Below are 6,906 nucleotides of genomic sequence, written 5' to 3'. Positions count from 1 at the left end.
CTATATAGTACCCATTCGTATCTCAACGTTAAAAATAGTTTTGTCTCTTTACTTCTAGCGATGTAGCCCAGAAAAAATACGAAAACTTACTTCTCGAAGCATTTTTCGCACCACCTTTCTGATACATACATATATGGCGAGTAGCCAGAATATTTGCGACCTCGGATAGTAGATGAAGACTTCTTCCTTACCGTGACACGAAAACAGTTGTGGTATCTCCATAATTTTGGCGGCGCCATGCGTAGACTGCCTTTTTTTTATTTTTAAATTATTAACACTCACTTCGGAGTCTTCTCTCGCGCTTATCATGCTGCATGAACCTGGAAGACACTGAAGTAGTACCCCCGCATACCACCTCAAGTTCTGGAAACAGGTCTCACAGATTGGACCATTTGCTTTCCAAATATTTTATGCATTTTTTGTAATAACCTACAAGCAGGAGCGTTTCATATAACATGTCGTGGAAGACTACTATACTTGCCGAAAATAATGGGGTCAATTTATATATATCTTTGACAAACATTTGACACGTACTGCTAAAAATTGTATCAATTTTTAAGTTTAAAATTTTGATTTTTTTTTATGTGACAACCAAGGTAAACTTTATTGCCAGAATGAGGGAGTGCATTGTCGTTTTTTTTTTCTTTTTCTTTTTTGCAAGGTCCACCACAGAATGTGCTTCCTAGGGGTGTGGGCCATGGGGGAGGGGGTTCAGCGATGTAGTTCAACAATACCGAAATCCGACCGGGGGTAGTGAAATGCTGGAGGGAAGACAAAGGTGAACTCCCCCCCCCCCCACCCCCTTCAAGAAAAAAAACTTTTTTGTTACGGTTACTGCTACCAAGTGGTTACAGCTAGAAACAAATATTTGCCTAAAAAATATGTTAACTTTGAGAAGTGCCGAGCCGCAGTTTTACAGTAAAACAGCCCCGACCCGAAAGCCAACCACTCTGCTTCTCTCGCTTACTTTCTTCAACCTAGTCAGCCCATCGTGAAAACAAACTCTCCTCTTTTCCCACTTCTCTGTGTCACCCTTCTTTACGCGTTCTTAAAGTGAAGGCAAGGGTGTCCTCACTCCTCAATACACGTTTCCTCAAGCATTTTATCCTCACATGCTTTAGTCTGAGCTCTCTTCACGACGCAAACCCGTCCATTATTTACCTTCTGGTAAGAAAAGGTGGAGCAAATTGTAATGCGCCCCGTGCATCATGAAGAGCAAGAACAGTGCTTTCATCACTGTCACAGGGTTCATGTCAACAGACCTCTCCCTGTTTGTAAACAAATGACGTCATAGTGTTCGACAGCGCCACCGATTTGGTAGAGTTGAACTACGCTCGAAGCTATGGGGCCAACAAGGTCGAAAACCAAGGTGTTGAGGGGATTACGATGATCCCTGAAAGGGACGCGACCTTCGGTCAACAAGTGCCTATTCGTGGAACCCAGCGTTTCCCCTTCCGATTTGTTTCGGGTTCAGTTTGTGTACCAACGCACTGGCGGATCCAAGGGGAGGGGGCGGTGGGCGATCGCCCCCCCCCAAAAAACGTCAGTTTATACATTGGATTTCTCTATCCCCCTCCCCCACTACGTGCTCCAACAAAGAAACCGCCCCGCCCCCTCCCAAACCGAGGGTCTGGATCCGCCCCTGTACCAACGTCATGATGACGTTTCTCGGGTAGAGGTCTATTAGGCTTCGGCAGACACATAAAATAAGAGAATAACAAAAAAAGCGACATCTTTGTCGCAGGCATTATCGTGCCAATCAATGCTGCCGTAAAGGAGGACGGTAAATATACATACAGCTGTTATTAAACTAAGACTCCGACGGAGCCTCTGCAGCTGCGGAGTAGCGCTCTGTCTGAGCACTTTTCGGACAAAGGCTGCGTTCCAATACCCCGCTTAGTCGACTGCCTAACGGTCTAACCGGAAGTGCCGCCATGTTAAGCATCGTTCCAAATCTCGCCAAGTCCGCTATTCAGTCGGCTACCGCCCAGTGCGCATCGCTGCAGTCTAGTTATACGCCTGACCATCTGACAGCCGGGATGGCTGACAGCGGGAAACGCTAGTACCTGCTGCGATTGCGCCGTACGCATTTCTTGCGTGAGCAACGAGATGGCGCCACAGGCGCCTCGGCTAGGCAAGCCTGTTCCAGTAGTGACAAGCCAAGGGGTCTACTCAGCTGCCTAGTCAGGCGGCTTCGCGGGCGCGAGGTATTGGAACGCAGCCAAAGTTTGCCATGTAGAAATTATGTACACCGATGGGAAACATAGTGGATCTGTTTCCGGATGTGACCGACCATCCCTCTAAAGGGATATGTAAAAAACAAAAAACAAAAGAAAGAAGAAATGAAAAGAAACAATATATGGGACTTACTGATTTTTGCTATAGTAGTTCCACCCTACCAAGTTGGCGGCGCTGTCGTACCACCTGACGTGATTTCTATTCTGACGTCAGTGCGTTTGATGTCAAATACGTTTTTATAGACCCCTCCCTGTTTGTAAACAAATGACGTCATAGTGTTCGACAGCGCCACCAATTTGGTAGAGTTGAACTATGCTGGAAGCTATGGGGCGAACAAGGTCGCACCCGAAAACCACGGTCTTGAGGGGATTACGTTGATTCCCGAAAGGGACGCGACCTTCGGTTCTACTTGTCTTTCACACTTTTCTTTCATTAGGAGGCAGCGAACAAGTGCCGGTTCGTGGAACCCAGCCCTCCCCTTCCGATCTGTTTCTGTTTCAGTCTGTCTACCACCGTCATGATGACGTTTCTCGGGTAGAGGTTTATTTTGCCTTTAATTACCTTCACTTACCTCGAATTACTCGTACCTCTTACTCTTAATTACCATCGACTACTTCAATTTCAAATCATTTACCTCCACTTAGATTCACCCTGTTATATCCCGTCTACATGTCCATTTATATCTCTGCCTCGCTGAGGCTTCACCATCACACACGCACACACACACACACTTCAGTATTTTCCATTCTGACACTCCTCATGCTCACGAAATAAAAAAGGGGAGCGTACGGAAAATAAAATGTGCGGCGGATATACAGGGTGTCCCAGCTAAATGCGAACATATTTTTTTAAATATACTTATATATCACTTTTTCCGAGATCACATCAATTGCAATATAGCATATGCTGAAGGGGCTCCTTAGGAGGGCACTAGCAAACTCCTAAAGCAACGTCTTAATTAACTTTCAATAAATAACTTTTTAATTATAAAAGCTCCGAAATTGTCCCAATGAGGACTTCTGATCCCTTCGGTCACCTGATACCGGATGGATGGAACTCACCCTCTCCCAGCGGCTGTTGCGACAGGAGGAGTCGAGGAGCCCTGACCCCGCTGCTCCTCTCTAAGATGGGTAGACGGACGTCCCCGATGTGTCCCTGCTGTGCTGCAGTCGCCGACATACGCCAACTATTGTTGCACTGCAAGCGGTACGCCGGCCCCCGAGCCGTCCTCGCCACAAATCTCACTTCCCTAGGCCACAGGGAACTTTCCCTGGCGACGCTGCTGGGACCTGTCCGGCACTCCAGACAGTGGGCAGTCACCCGAGCCCTCCCGCGTTACCTGAAGGACACTGGGCTGCTCAGCAGCCTTTGAGCCTTGAGCCACCCCATCAGCCACCCCATCGTCCCCTGCCACTTTCTCTTTTCCTTTTCTGCTTCTCTTTTCTCTTTCTTTCTCTCTTTTTCTTTTTTTTCTCTTTTGGGAATAGCAAGTCGGCCTTGGCCTGTCTGACCTTTCCCCCCTTTCTTTATCTTTAATAAACATATCCCCCCCTATAAGGCAATATATTGATTAACTTTCTTTTCTTAAAGGGACTATGAAATTTCCCGAACCCCCATACTTTTTTTCGATGGAAACTGTTCTTCCCGCAGAGAAACTAATATGCCACAAATTTTTCCGGACGAAATCGCTCCACTCTGCGAGGAGCGCGCGCTGGAAATGTCTCTTCCGCGTTCCTCCTCTCCCGCGCATATTTCCCTGCCGATGGTGTAACTGTACGGACCGCTCTTCGGTTCCCCGTTACGTCACCGGTGTTGCACAATGGCAAGTAATGCCGCGAGCTCGCGCTGTGGCTGCCGCCACTGCCGAAATCTGCCGATCGCGCGAAAGCTGCTCTCATGGAGATTTCCACTCCCGATGAACGCATACGCGGGATCCTACGGCGCATGCTCCTGGCGGGATTCCTCGGCTCGGCAACACGTCACGATGACGTGTTGCTGAGCCGGCCGTGGTCGCGTCAAGTTACCCGTTGTGTCTCCGCTCGGCAGCTCGTCACGGCGCGGCGCCAGCTGTCATCCCTTCGCCGCTCCGTTTAAATTCGCTCCCGAGAAATCCGCTCGCGCGACGAAAGTAAAATTTCGGTTCTAGACTCAGAAAAATGTCTTCTTTCGAACGAAACGAAGAAAAAAATCGTTTCATAGTCCCTTTAACCTTTACTATAAAAGCTACGAAATTGTCCCAATGAGGACATCTGGTCTGGTCTCTTTTACAGAGCCATCAATCAATCTGTCCCCTTCGATTCCGGATCCGTTCTCAGAACAAAAATCTGTTCAGTAGATCGTCCGCGAAAAATACGTGAAGGAACACAATTTTTTCTTTATTTTGTTCATTGCATATCTTCGGAGACGCGACTTTCCTTCACCCACAATGTGAGAGGGTGAAAGAGCACACTATCGCCTCTTACATAACCCAACCCCATACAATACAACACAACACAATAAGGGAAGTTCCGAGAGAGTCACCCGAGACATTTGTTTCTGTTTTGTTTCCGCAAGTTAAAGCTCATCTTCGACGCATGAGGCGGCACTGTGCTCCTTCACCCTCTCACACTGGGAGCGAAGGAAAGACGCGTCTCCGAGGATGCGCAATTAACAAAATAAAGCAAAATGGTGTTCTTTCACCAATTTTTTTGCGGACGATCTATTAAACGGATTGTTGTTCTGAAAACGGCTCCGGTATCAGGTGAGCGAAGGGATCAGATGTTCTCATTGGGACAACTTCGTAGCTTTTATAATTAAAGAGTTAATTATCGAAAGTTAATTAACGCATGGCTTTGGAAGTTTGCCAATGCCCTCCTAAGGAGTGCCCTTCAGCATATTGCAATTGATTTCGTCTCAGAAAACGTGATATATATTTTTTTAAAATATGTTCGCATTAAGCTGGGACACCTGCACGTACAATGCAAAGAGCAGGGTTCATTGTGGTAATCCAGTAGGGCAATGTTTGAGTTGACCCAAAAGACGCCCGAGTCTTACTTGAGTGGTTCTGCCATTGAGCTTGTCAGTGATAAAGCGGACGGTTCTATCACTATCAGTGACATTGATTTTCTGAAGTTGAGCTGACACAACATCTGGCGAAACCATGTCGAAAGCGCTTCTTACATCAACAAAAGCAGCCAGAAAGAAGAGACCTCTTTTTCTGCATCATCAACGACAGAGCAGAGCTCTAGGAGGTTGTCCTTGGTTGCGAGTTTACAGCGGAATCCGGTCGTGTTACTGGGCAAAATGGAGTGAACCACAGTACTGTTGCTTAAACCATCCTTTCCACTAACTTGGCAACGCAGGAGGTGAGGGATATTGGTCGGTAGGATTCAGGTTGAAAGGAAGGTTTAGCAGGCTTGAGGATGGGAACCAGGATGGCATGCTTCCAAGCAAGGGGGACAGTCCCAGAGATTCAGATGCTGTTGTATAGATCAAGAAGTCGCGTTTGTGCTTGTGGCGGGAGGTTTTTAAGGGCTTGATATGTGATGCCTTCGGGTCCTTGCCTGTTGGGTCGTGTACATTTCCGCGGAGCTGTTCCCAGCAAACCAGAGACGTCCCCTGAACATCCATGTCATATCCTGACTCGGAGGTTGGAACGTCCCAGGGAACACGCCACAAATCCCATAGACATCATCTGTACGTCCAGGGGACAAAAAATCTTCCCCTGTTGCACATTCCACGAACATCCCACAAACGTATACAGTAGACGTCCGTGGGATATTGACAGCTTCGAGATCGAGACAACGCATGGATGTTTATTGGGAGCTTGAAGTTGCTTTTATCATCTTCAAATCATATTTTGAAACATTTTGCGAGAGTTATGTGTGTGTGTGAAGGGGCTGGTACGTGACCCGTAACTATAGAGAGTGTCCCCCACATAACTATTTCATTCCCTGTTGCCCCACTGTACCCGTTTCTGGTAATTCCCATAACGGACACAGAGCGCGGTGGTTTAAATAAAGCTCACAGTCCAAAAAGCTTCAAAAGGTACTAGCATTCCCTTTCCAAGAGAAAACAAATATACTATATTGCTTGTCGCGCGAACTTCCGCGAATTCGAGGGTACTCCTCGCATCTGAAACAAAACGGATGGTGAGCTGTCTAAGTATAATCCGATTATGCACAAAAACAACAGTCAAGTGACGAGTTGCGTGGCATTGCTCAACTCAGAGGGGAAGGTTCGTGTATTTCCGTTTCAGCGGTGCAGTATAACATCTTCGCCTTGCAGGATATCACCTCTAGCAGGGATACCTCTACATCGCCACTGTTTTCCTTTTCTTCTTTCTTTCTTTTTTTTTTTTTTTGCACCTCTCCCCAAAATTTATGAGATTGCCCAGTACAGCTCAGCTACCAATACATTGTACTCGTAAACGTATACGCCCTCTTGAAAGCCTGGCACACAGTAAATCATTTTACACCTTTATTTGCTCAAACAAGGTGTATTCTTATAAAAACACCCTTTTCTATCCCACAAAGAGTGCAAAAAGTGCATTAGTAAGGGTGTAATATCGACATACACCACGTTTTATCCAATGTGGATCATTAAGGGTGTAAAGTGGGGTGTTGAAACAGGTGTTTTCCGTCGAATGCACCTTTTTTACACTCATTTGAACTGGGTGGATGGTGTTAA

This window comes from Ornithodoros turicata, chromosome 9 (genome assembly GCF_037126465.1).
Source record: "Ornithodoros turicata isolate Travis chromosome 9, ASM3712646v1, whole genome shotgun sequence".
In the NCBI taxonomy this organism is placed as follows: Eukaryota; Metazoa; Arthropoda; class Arachnida; order Ixodida; family Argasidae; genus Ornithodoros; species Ornithodoros turicata.
Note: the sequence above shows the minus strand (reverse complement) of the source record.